The following is a 13,623-nucleotide window of genomic DNA, read 5'->3' as shown; positions in this document are numbered from 1 at the left end:
CCATGAGATGGGCACATGAGGCCTTTAGGCAGTTTCTGTTAGGCAAGATGTTGGTTTGGGTGATAAACCAAGCTCTGCTGGCGTGGGTCTGGCAGAACAAAGGGAAGGTACGTGTCACCGAGGTTCCTGGCCTCGGTGAAATAAGAACCGGTAATTTTCTGTGTCAGCGGCAGCTAGTGCTCGCTGACACTGGGTTACTTAGTGTGGCTGTAAAGCCGATCTGGGCCGGTTCTTATTGGGAGCAGCCAAAGAGCAGGGTGGGTGGCTGTTCCCCACGTCCAGGCCAGGTCGATACCCTCTCACCAGCCTCCCGTGGTTATGGAGGTGTTCACCCTCACGGGCTTGAACAAAGGGGGGGATATGTGAGACAGTGACAGGTCTCACTCAGGTTAGAGGCAAGGAAGGGGTGGATAGTGCGGTCCACACCCCTGTTCTACCACAGGTGAGAGAAGCTGGAGGTAATCAGCCTGGCATAAGGCACCTCCCAGAGTGTCAGAAAGGGGGTAGTGTGTTACCTGTGGACAGAGGCCTGGAGGCTCTGTCTGTGTGGTCTCAGCTGGGCAAGGCTGAGGGACCACAAGGCTGGGAGATAGCCTGGAGGTGGGGGACAAAGCGACGCCTGGGAGGGTCGCAGGGCCATAGTCAGGCGGACTACTAAGCCCCAATCCCCCCCACACGAGACACTGAACTGGAGACAGTGGGCGTACTGTGCTCTGTACAGCCAGGAGGCTGTGGGACATTGGCTGACCAAGCCGCACGGGTTCACAGGGTGTGAACTGTGACCTAGGTGAGTCAGGAAACTCTGTGTTAGTTAGAGCCTGGACGGGCAAGTGTTTATTATTTTATGTGGATGTCACATGTGTTAGGTGAAGCTGCGACTTCATGATGACCTGTATTGGCTGGAGTGTGTAAAATAAAGCACGAGTTTGGACATTATATCCGTGTCTGGTGAAGTAACCTGTGATGACGACCCCGGAAGTAGAGCTAACCCCCCACAACACTAATTAATTTATTTTGTGAAGAAAATCATTTCTCCTATTGGTTGTGTTTAATTTTTCTTTTTTGTCCTGCAGCTGCATGTGCTTCCTATGCAGAGCGGGCCGCTCTCAGGAATGAGGGCCTCATCTGACGGATTCTCTATAACTCGGGAGCGCGCACCGTCCCTCTCTCCTTTCGCTTAACACTCATTAGCTTATGCCTTTTGATGAAAATGTACAGTAATGTAGTATAGCACAGGTGGTGTTAATCACAGAAGTCTGCATGTAAGTGGTAACTGACCTGCAGTTCCTGATAGCAATGGACATGTTGTGTTAGACAAGGGTTCACATGGTGCAGTACTGGTGGGTTGGTGGGACCCAGGGCCATGGGTGGCATTGTCAGACAGCTGGTTGCTGTTTGACTCCTGGGTCCTGCCGCCTACTAGGGCAGTGCCGCTTTGTCTCCGCAGTGTGCTGCGCCTTTTTGTCAGAGAAGGTCCCACTCAAAGAGGCGACCTTGGCGTGGTGAGTGGGCTGATGCCTTTTGAGGGAAATGTACACTAATGCCTCTTGTGCAGCATGCAGTATAGGGGCAGTACACTTTCGTATTGCGCTGAGAAGCTAATTAGATCTAAGCATAGCATTGTGGATGTGCGATCCAGTTCTGTCTTTCTTCCCTTGATATATACTAGTTAGGTACCCTCCATGCATATTCGAGTTCTCCTGTAAACAGTGGCTGTGAGCTGTGTCCTTCATTCGTGCACGGTTCCTCTTGTTAGATGAGCCGCGGTCAATGAGGTTGTACTGCACAGTGTGCAGGAGACACAGGGGAACGAAGCCTGTGCTGTACAACAGTTACTTAAGAGTCAACCACTACCTGCAGCCTGTCCCCCACTGCCGTCTTCCCCAATTCTAGCAGAGATCATAACCGACTAAATTGGGGGACTACTTCAACAGGTTGTATCTCACACTGTATGGCAGCTAAAAATATGAGCTGGAGAAAGAACCCAGAAACGAGGTCAGGAGTGAGAACTGTGGGTATGTGCGGCTCTCAATGCATCCAACGCTATATCTCTGGCTGTATCACAGCTAGCACCACAATTCTCATCATGGTTTAAAGCTTAGATTCTTAGCGGCTATGAGATAAAGTATAAAATATAGCCATTAGTAGGACCAATGTTTCCCATCGTCCTCGGTTACTGAAGTGCCATCCTGCAAGGGCATATCAGATGCATCCATGGCAGGGAAGAGGTTAATAAGTGTTGTCATGTGAAAGCCTCACCTTTCCAGTAATGAAGTCAATTATCTGAATAATGAGGTCCACTATCCACCCAGCAATTTGGTTTCTGTCCTTGTACAGATCCTTCTCTCCTATATACTCCCACTCTTCCATGGTGAAATAGACAGCGACATCCTGACACCTTATAGGAACCTGACAACAAAATGACACCATGATACAGACCCTACCAGTGCGGTTACTGGAGAATTTCCCAGTATTCCCAGCAGTGTCACCTCTTCAGTCAGCAGTTCAGTGATATTGTTGAGGAGTTCTAGAATCTTCTGCTCATGTATGAGGGGTTGAGGGAGATCATCTATGATGGCCACACACTCACCAGACGACTTCTTCACTAGGGTGTAATCCTATGTATGGAGAGACGCCGATCACTACATATATTCCAGGAGTCCTTCATCATGCACTGGTTTTATTAATGGAGATAATAGTGACGTCTTGTGAATCTCTCACCTCTCCAGTGATCAGCTCGATTATCTCTAGGGTGAGGTCTAATATCCTCGCTGTCATGCGGTGCCGGTCCCTGGCCATCTGTGGTGGGTCATAGATGTAAAAGACCATTGTCTGACTGTCATACACCTGAGGAACCTGAGGGCAAACAAGATTGTAAGATTAGGTGCAATAAGTGAGATACAAGACTGCGTGTAGAAAACTGGATCTGGTAAAAGGATATGGAGAGATGTATAGAGACTGGCACACACCAGACACGGTACACGAGACATCTGAGCCTCATGATCCACAATAGACTGTTACATATCTCAGCTGTCCTGGATAAGCTTGTCAAGCTGCTATGAATCCTTAGTCAGGTTCTGACCACGTGTAATGCCCTGGAGCAGGGGTACTGTGATGTCTGGACATTTGCCCGTGTTTCTCCTATGCAAACTTATAAACTTCTTACTTTATTTCACTTGAAAGGGTTAACGTGTACGGTTTATTACTGTATAACTGCATTTTATATATATGCTAACCCTAATATATCCTATTCATTATCACTGTATTTGTGAGGCTCTGTGGAAAGGGTTAATGAATACTGAGAGACTTTTGGGACTTTGAATGAGAAGCTGGTAATTTTCCACAGCTGCCATAGGTTTTAACATGTTTTGGAGGGAAAAAGACTGACCTTGTGACTGTCTGGTTTTTAGTTCTGTTCTTATGTCTGAAAAAAATGCTGTGTCATTACCATTGAAGCTGTAATGTAAATCTATGACAGACGGAAAGTGTAACATTGTATCTGTTTGTGCCGAGTTTCTCCACTCCACCCCTCCCACTAGAAGGTTTCAGTCTAGCTAGAAAGTATATATAAAGAGAGCGGTCAGAGCCCCTAGTGTTCTGCAGTGAGGTAGCAGTGCTTAGAGGGGAGACTCTGCCAGACTGCTGAGTGACCAGAAGAAGATGCTCAGATGGGTACGCTGAGGCAAAGACCATGGCTCACCAGCCCTGTGACCAAGGATCCACCTGGACTACTGAGCTACAGACCGTGGGCCTCCAGCCTTTGTCCAGGGTTCCAGCCTTTTGACAGAGAGAGGGACAGCTAGCTCAGGCCTTTGCTCAGCATCAAACCATTTTACCAGGGAGGAGACTGGAGAAGCCAGCCATATGCCTCGTCCTAGGGAGGAGACTGGAGAAGCCAGCCCTATGCCTCGTCCTAGGGAGCAGACTGGAGAAGCCAGCCCTATGCCTCGTCCTAGGGAGGAGACTGGAGAAGCCAGCCCTATGCCTCGTCCTAGGGAGGAGACTGGAGAAGCCAGCCCTATGCCTCGTCCTAGGGAGGAGACTGGAGAAGCCAGCCCTATGCCTCGTCCTAGGGAGGAGACTGGAGAAGTCAGCCCTATGCCTCGTCCTAGGGAGGAGACTGGAGAAGTCAGCCTTATGCCTTGTCCTAGGGAGGAGACTGGAGAAGCCAGCCCTATGCCTCACCTCAGGGAGGAGACTGGAGAAGCCAGCCTTATGACTCGTCCTAGGGAGGAGACTGGAGAAGCCAGCCTTATGACTCGTCCTAGGGAGGAGACTGGAGAAGCCAGTCCTATGCCTCGTCTCAGGGAGGAGACTGGAGAAGCCAGCCCTATGCCTCGTCTCAGGGAGGAGACTGGAGAAGCCAGCCCTATGCTTCGTCTCAGGGAGGAGACTAGAGAAGCCAGCCCTATGCCTCGTCTCAGGGAGGAGACTGGAGAAGCCAGTCCTATGCCTCGTCTCAGGGAGGAGACTGGAGAAGCCAGCACTATGCCTCGTCTTAGGGAGGAGACTGGAGAAGGCAGCCCTATGCCTCGTCTTAGGGAGGAGACTGGAGAAGCCAGCCCTATGCCTCGTCTTAGGGAGGAGGCTGGAGAAGCCAGCCCTATGCCTCACCTCAGGGAGGAGACTGGAGAAGCCAGCCTTATGACTCGTCCTAGGGAGGAGACTGGAGAAGCCAGCCTTATGACTCGTCCTAGGGAGGAGACTGGAGAAGCCAGTCCTATGCCTCGTCTCAGGGAGGAGACTGGAGAAGCCAGCCCTATGCTTCGTCTCAGGGAGGAGACTAGAGAAGGCAGCCCTATGCCTCGTCTCAGGGAGGAGACTGGAGAAGCCAGTCCTATGCCTCGTCTCAGGGAGGAGACTGGAGAAGCCAGCACTATGCCTCGTCTTAGGGAGGAGACTGGAGAAGGCAGCCCTATGCCTCGTCTTAGGGAGGAGACTGGAGAAGCCAGCCCTATGCCTCGTCTTAGGGAGGAGACTGGAGAAGCCAGCCCTATGCCTCGTCTCAGGGAAGAGACTGGAGAAGCTAGCCCTATGCCCTGTCTCAGGGAGGAGACTGGAGAAGCCAGCCTTATGCCTCGCCTTTATTGTTTTGCACCTGAATTCCTCCAGTAAAGAAGCACACTGGTTACTGCAGACCTGGACTCTCTGGTCTTCTTGCCCATTGGGGTGCACCATCCCTTCTAGAGAGCAGCAACACGTGGCGACACTTCGACGTTGTCCGGGGGACCCAGCATGACGGTGGGCCACCCCAAACCCGGCCACTAAAAATTTAAAGGCAAGTTATCGTAGATCCAGCCCCAGTGGATCAATACAGCCAGTGGCGGCTATAGAAACGGCCCAGTCCGTATCTGAGGTGAACCAGCAACATATCAGTATCTGTACTGTAAGTGTTCCCCTTGTGGGGTCTGCTGAAGGCAAGTGACTGTTCTGGTGAGACTGTGTCCTGCATTACTAGCTAGAGATGTGCTGGTGAGGGACGGTTACCGCCTCATAGTGCTCGAAGACCGTGATCTGTCTGCCAGTTCTGGGGTCTCTAGCCCTTCTCCAACAACACCCTTGTCAGTACCATATTTATTTGGTGCACCATGGTTACCGAAATATGGAGGAGAGCCTGCAGGCCTCAAAGACTAGGGATCAGATGAGCGCCATTTACAAGATGGTTTCCCCTAATGATGACCAGAAAGTTGCTATGTGAGGGAGCAGCCCTCAGGGAGGTCATGGCCTGGTACTGCTGACCACGTTGTAGACAGACCGCCCAGCGTGGCGGACAGGCGCACAGCAGAGCGAAAGCAGAGGATGGGGGGAAACCTGGGAGATATTGCTGTGAGCCTCCAGGAAGTTCCGGTGCCATCAGCACATGGTCCACATGAGGTACCTGACCCAGACCGGACCTGAAGGAACAGATTGTAGAGGGGCCAGACTAGAAGCTGAGCGTTCCGGTATACAGCAGGCCGACCTGCCGATCCCTCACTGCAAGGACCTCGTAGTAAAGGTCATCCTGACACCCCAACATGATGGGGGTTATAGTTACTGAGGAGACCTCCTGACACCAGGTCCTATTATTACATGCTGGGGGTTATAGTTACTGAGGAGACCCCCTGACACCGGCTCCTATTATTACATGCTGGGGGTTATAGTTACTGAGGAGACCCCCTGACACCGGCTCCTATTATTACACGCTGGGGGTTATAGTTACTGAGGAGACCTCCTGACACCGGCTCCTATTATTACATGCTGGGGGTTATAGTTACTGAGGAGACCTCCTGACACCGGCTCCTATTATTACATGCTGGGGGTTATAGTTACTGAGGAGACCCCCTGACACCGGCTCCTATTATTACATGCTGGGGGTTATAGTTACTGAGGAGACCTCCTGACACCGGCTCCTATTATTACATGCTGGGGGTTATAGTTACTGAGGAGACCTCCTGACACCGGCTCCTATTATTACATGCTGGGGGTTATAGTTACTGAGGAGACCCCCTGACACCGGCTCCTATTATTACATGCTGGGGGTTATAGTTACTGAGGAGACCTCCCGACACCGGCTCCTATTATTACATGCTGGGGGTTATAGTTACTGAGGAGTCCCCCTGACACCGGCTCCTATTATTACATGCTGGGGGTTATAGTTACTGAGGAGACCCCCTGACACCGGCTCCTATTATTACATGCTGGGGGTTATAGTTACTGAGGAGACCTCCTGACACCGGCTCCTATTATTACATGCTGGGGGTTATAGTTACTGAGGAGACCTCCTGACACCGGCTCCTATTATTACATGCTGGGGGTTATAGTTACTGAGGAGACCCCCTGACACCGGCTCCTATTATTACACGCTGGGGCTTATAGTTACTGAGGAGACCTCCTGACACCGGCTCCTATTATTACACGCTGGGGGTTATAGTTACTGAGGAGACCCCCTGACACCGGCTCCTATTATTACATGCTGGGGGTTATAGTTACTGAGGAGTCCCCCTGACACCGGCTCCTATTATTACATGCTGGGGGTTATAGTTACTGAGGAGACCCCCTGACACCGGCTCCTATTATTACATGCTGGGGGTTATAGTTACTGAGGAGACCTCCTGACACCGGCTCCTATTATTACATGCTGGGGGTTATAGTTACTGAGGAGACCTCCTGACACCGGCTCCTATTATTACATGCTGGGGGTTATAGTTACTGAGGAGACCTCCTGACACCGGCTCCTATTATTACATGCTGGGGGTTATAGTTACTGAGGAGACCCCCTGACACCGGCTCCTATTATTACATGCTGGGGGTTATAGTTACTGAGGAGACCCCCTGACACCGGCTCCTATTATTACATGCTGGGGGTTATAGTTACTGAGGAGACCTCCTGACACCGGCTCCTATTATTACATGCTGGGGGTTATAGTTACTGAGGAGACCTCCTGACACCGGCTCCTATTATTACATGCTGGGGGTTATAGTTACTGAGGAGACCTCCTGACACCGGCTCCTATTATTACATGCTGGGGGTTATAGTTACTGAGGAGACCTCCTGACACCGGCTCCTATTATTACATGCTGGGGGTTATAGTTACTGAGGAGACCTCCTGACACCGGCTCCTATTATTACATGCTGGGGGTTATAGTTACTGAGGAGACCTCCTGACACCGGCTCCTATTATTACATGCTGGGGGTTATAGTTACTGAGGAGACCTCCTGACACCGGCTCCTATTATTACACGCTGGGGGTTATAGTTACTGAGGAGACCTCCTGACACCGGCTCCTATTATTACACGCTGGGGGTTATAGTTACTGAGGAGACCTCCTGACACCGGCTCCTATTATTACATGCTGGGGGTTATAGTTACTGAGGAGACCTCCTGACACCGGCTCCTATTATTACACGCTGGGGGTTATAGTTACTGAGGAGACCTCCTGACACCGGCTCCTATTATTACATGCTGGGGGTTATAGTTACTGAGGAGACCTCCTGACACCGGCTCCTATTATTACACGCTGGGGGTTATAGTTACTGAGGAGACCTCCTGACACCGGCTCCTATTATTACACGCTGGGGGTTATAGTTACTGAGGAGACCCCCTGACACCGGCTCCTATTATTACATGCTGGGGGTTATAGTTACTGAGGAGACCCCCTGACACCGGCTCCTATTATTACATGCTGGGGGTTATAGTTACTGAGGAGACCCCCTGACACCGGCTCCTATTATTACACGCTGGGGGTTATAGTTACTGAGGAGACCTCCTGACACCGGCTCCTATTATTACATGCTGGGGGTTATAGTTACTGAGGAGACCTCCTGACACCGGCTCCTATTATTACATGCTGGGGGTTATAGTTACTGAGGAGACCCCCTGACACCGGCTCCTATTATTACATGCTGGGGGTTATAGTTACTGAGGAGACCTCCTGACACCGGCTCCTATTATTACATGCTGGGGGTTATAGTTACTGAGGAGACCTCCTGACACCGGCTCCTATTATTACACGCTGGGGGTTATAGTTACTGAGGAGACCTCCTGACACCGGCTCCTATTATTACATGCTGGGGGTTATAGTTACTGAGGAGACCCCCTGACACCGGCTCCTATTATTACATGCTGGGGGTTATAGTTACTGAGGAGACCTCCTGACACCGGCTCCTATTATTACATGCTGGGGGTTATAGTTACTGAGGAGACCTCCCGACACCGGCTCCTATTATTACATGCTGGGGGTTATGGTTACTGAGGAGACCCCCTGACACCGGCTCCTATTATTACATGCTGGGGGTTATAGTTACTGAGGAGACCTCCTGACACCGGCTCCTATTATTACATGCTGGGGGTTATAGTTACTGAGGAGACCTCCTGACACCGGCTCCTATTATTACACGCTGGGGGTTATAGTTACTGAGGAGACCCCCTGACACCGGCTCCTATTATTACATGCTGGGGGTTATAGTTACTGAGGAGACCTCCTGACACCGGCTCCTATTATTACATGCTGGGGGTTATAGTTACTGAGGAGACCCCCTGACACCGGCTCCTATTATTACATGCTGGGGCTTATAGTTACTGAGGAGACCTCCTGACACCGGCTCCTATTATTACATGCTGGGGGTTATAGTTACTGAGGAGACCTCCTGACACCGGCTCCTATTATTACATGCTGGGGGTTATAGTTACTGAGGAGACCTCCTGACACCGGCTCCTATTATTACATGCTGGGGGTTATAGTTACTGAGGAGACCCCCTGACACCGGCTCCTATTATTACATGCTGGGGGTTATAGTTACTGAGGAGACCTCCTGACACCGGCTCCTATTATTACATGCTGGGGGTTATAGTTACTGAGGAGACCTCCTGACACCGGCTCCTATTATTACATGCTGGGGGTTATAGTTACTGAGGAGACCTCCTGACACCGGCTCCTATTATTACATGCTGGGGGTTATAGTTACTGAGGAGACCTCCTGACACCGGCTTCTATTATTACATGCTGGGGGTTATAGTTACTGAGGAGACCCCCTGACACCGGCTCCTATTATTACATGCTGGGGGTTATAGTTACTGAGGAGACCTCCTGACACCGGCTCCTATTATTACATGCTGGGGGTTATAGTTACTGAGGAGACCTCCCGACACCGGCTCCTATTATTACATGCTGGGGGTTATGGTTACTGAGGAGACCCCCTGACACCGGCTCCTATTATTACATGCTGGGGGTTATAGTTACTGAGGAGACCTCCTGACACCGGCTCCTATTATTACATGCTGGGGGTTATAGTTACTGAGGAGACCTCCTGACACCGGCTCCTATTATTACACGCTGGGGGTTATAGTTACTGAGGAGACCCCCTGACACCGGCTCCTATTATTACATGCTGGGGGTTATAGTTACTGAGGAGACCTCCTGACACCGGCTCCTATTATTACATGCTGGGGGTTATAGTTACTGAGGAGACCCCCTGACACCGGCTCCTATTATTACATGCTGGGGCTTATAGTTACTGAGGAGACCTCCTGACACCGGCTCCTATTATTACATGCTGGGGGTTATAGTTACTGAGGAGACCTCCTGACACCGGCTCCTATTATTACATGCTGGGGGTTATAGTTACTGAGGAGACCTCCTGACACCGGCTCCTATTATTACATGCTGGGGGTTATAGTTACTGAGGAGACCTCCTGACACCGGCTCCTATTATTACATGCTGGGGGTTATAGTTACTGAGGAGACCTCCTGACACCGGCTCCTATTATTACCTGTAAGATAAGTAGAGACGCAGTGCACGCTGGGGGTTATAGTTACTGAGGAGACCCCCTGACACCGGCTCCTATTATTACACGCTGGGGGTTATAGTTAGTCACATGACCTCAGGGGACACTTACCTCGGCTCTCAGGCAGTGACTGATCTCCGGACTCTACTTCTCAGGAGCACAAGGACCTGTGATGACATCATTGTCATGTGATCAGAAGAGGCGGGGACAGAGTTGAGAAGTTTAGAAGAGGAGAGAGGGTCATGTGATCTGTAGGGGCGGGGCTTTGTCGCCATATTGAGAATCAGCTCTTCAGCCTGTTAGTATTAGCCCAGGTGTCCTCTGGGTCCCTGTGTCCGTCTGTCTGGTCTCCATTAGGTTTCTCTCTTTCTGGATTATTTTATTATTTGCAATCAGGGGCGGAGAAGACATCACATAACAGGCTGCACAAGCTGGGAGTTGTAGTCCTCTTCTACCCCCCGTAATGTCCTCTGATATCACATGATAGTCTCGCTGCTCTTACAGTATAGAGTCCATAGTCTGACCGCTCTTACAGTAAAGAGTCCATAGTCTCACTGCTCTTACAGTAAAGAGTCCATAGTCTCACTGCTCTTACAGTATAGAGTCCATAGTCTCACTGTTCTTACAGTAAAGAGTCCATAGTCTCACTGATCTTACAGTATAGAGTCCATAGTCTCACTGCTCTTACAGTAAAGAGTCCATAGTCTCACTGCTCTTACAGTATAGAGTCCATAGTCTCACTGCTCTTACAGTAAAGAGTCCATAGTCTCACTGCTCTTACAGTAAAGAGTCCATAGTCTCACTGCTCTTACAGTATAGAGTCCATAGTCTCACTGCTCTTACAGTATAGAGTCCATAGTCTCACTGTTCTTACAGTAAAGAGTCCATAGTCTCACTGATCTTACAGTATAGAGTCCATAGTCTCACTGCTCTTACAGTAAAGAGTCCATAGTCTCACTGCTCTTACAGTATAGAGTCCATAGTCTCACTGCTCTTACAGTAAAGAGTCCATAGTCTCACTGCTCTTACAGTAAAGAGTCCATAGTCTCACTGCTCTTACAGTATAGAGTCCATAGTCTCACTGCTCTTACAGTAAAGAGTCCACAGTCTCACTGCTCTTACAGTATAGAGTCCATAGTCTCACTGCTCTTACAGTAAAGAGCCCATAGTCTCACCGCTCTTACAGTAAAGAGTCCATAGTCTCACTGCTCTTACAGTATAGAGTCCATAGTCTCACCGCTCTTACAGTAAAGAGTCCATAGTCTCACTGCTCTTACAGTAAAGAGTCCATAGTCTCACTGCTCTTACAGTAAAGAGTCCATAGTCTCACTGCTCTTACAGTAAAGAGTCCATAGTCTCACTGATCTTACAGTATAGAGTCCATAGTCTCTCTGCTCTTACAGTATAGAGCCCATAGTCTCACTGCTCTTACAGTAAAGAGTCCATAGTCTCACTGCTCTTACAGTAAAGAGTCCATAGTCTCACTGATCTTACAGTAAAGAGTCTATAGTCTCACTGCTCTTACAGTACAGAGTCCATAGTCTCACTGCTCTTACAGTAAAGAGTCCATAGTCTCACCGCTCTTACAGTAAAGAGTCCATAGTCTCACTGCTCTTACAGTATAGAGTCCATAGTCTCACTGCTCTTACAGTATAGAGACCATAGTCTCACTGCTCTTACAGTAGAGTCCATAGTCTCACTGCTCTTACAGTAAAGAGTCCATAGTCTCACTGCTCTTACAGTAAAGAGTCCATAGTCTCACTGCTCTTACAGTAAAGAGTCCATAGTCTCACTGCTCTTACAGTAAAGAGTCCATAGTCTCACTGCTCTTACAGTAAAGAGTCCATAGTCTCACTGCTCTTACAGTAAAGAGTCCATAGTCTCACTGCTCTTACAGTATAGAGTCCATAGTCTCACTGCTCTTACAGTATAGAGACCATAGTCTCACTGCTCTTACAGTAGAGAGTCCATAGTCTCACTGCTCTTACAGTAAAGAGTCCATAGTCTCACTGCTCTTACAGTAAAGAGTCCATAGTCTCACTGCTCTTACAGTAAAGAGTCTATAGTCTCACCGCTCTTACAGTAAAGAGTCCATAGTCTCACTGCTCTTACAGTATAGAGTCCATAGTCTCACTGCTCTTACAGTACAGAGTCCATAGTCTCACTGCTCTTACAGTATAGAGTCCATAGTCTCACCGCTCTTACAGTAAAGAGTCCATAGTCTCACTGCTCTTACAGTATAGAGTCCATAGTCTCACTGCTCTTACAGTAGAGTCCATAGTCTCACTGCTCTTACAGTAAAGAGTCCATAGTCTCACTGCTCTTACAGTAAAGAGTCCATAGTCTCACTGCTCTTACAGTATAGAGTCCATAGTCTCACTGCTCTTACAGTAAAGAGTCCATAGTCTCACTGCTCTTACAGTAAAGAGTCCATAGTCTCACTGCTCTTACAGTAAAGAGTCCATAGTCTCACTGCTCTTACAGTAAAGAGTCCATAGTCTCACTGCTCTTACAGTAAAGAGTCCATAGTCTCACTGCTCTTACAGTAAAGAGTCCATAGTCTCACCGCTCTTACAGTAGAGTCCATAGTCTCACTGCTCTTACAGTATAGAGCCCATAGTCTCACTGCTCTTACAGTATAGAGTCCATAGTCTCACTGCTCTTACAGTATAGAGTCCATAGTCTCACTGCTCTTACAGTAAAGAGTCCATAGTCTCACTGCTCTTACAGTATAGAGCCCATAGTCTCACTGCTCTTACAGTATAGAGTCCATAGTCTCACTGCTCTTACAGTAAAGAGTCCATAGTCTCACCGCTCTTACAGTAAAGAGTCCATAGTCTCACTGCTCTTACAGTAAAGAGTCCATAGTCTCACTGCTCTTACAGTATAGAGTCCATAGTCTCACCGCTCTTACAGTAAAGAGTCCATAGTATCACTGCTCTTACAGTAAAGAGTCCATAGTCTCACTGCTCTTACAGTATAGAGTCCATAGTCTCACTGCTCTTACAGTATAGAGTCCATAGTCTCACTGCTCTTACAGTAAAGAGTCCATAGTCTCACTGCTCTTACAGTAGAGAGTCTATAGTCTCACTGCTCTTACAGTAAAGAGTCCATAGTCTCACCGCTCTTACAGTATAGTCCATAGTCTCACTGCTCTTACAGTATAGAGTCCATAGTCTCACTGCTCTTACAGTAGAGAGTCTATAGTCTCACTGCTCTTACAGTAAAGAGTCCATAGTCTCACTGCTCTTACAGTAAAGAGTCCATAGTCTCACTGCTCTTACAGTAAAGAGTCCATAGTCTCACCGCTCTTACAGTAAAGAGTCCATATTAAAAGACAAAAACATACAATGTGACAA

This window comes from Bufo bufo, chromosome 2 (assembly GCF_905171765.1).
Source record: "Bufo bufo chromosome 2, aBufBuf1.1, whole genome shotgun sequence".
NCBI lineage: Eukaryota > Metazoa > Chordata > Amphibia > Anura > Bufonidae > Bufo > Bufo bufo.
The sequence above is the reverse complement of the archived record's forward strand: the minus strand, read 5'-3'. Positions refer to the sequence as shown.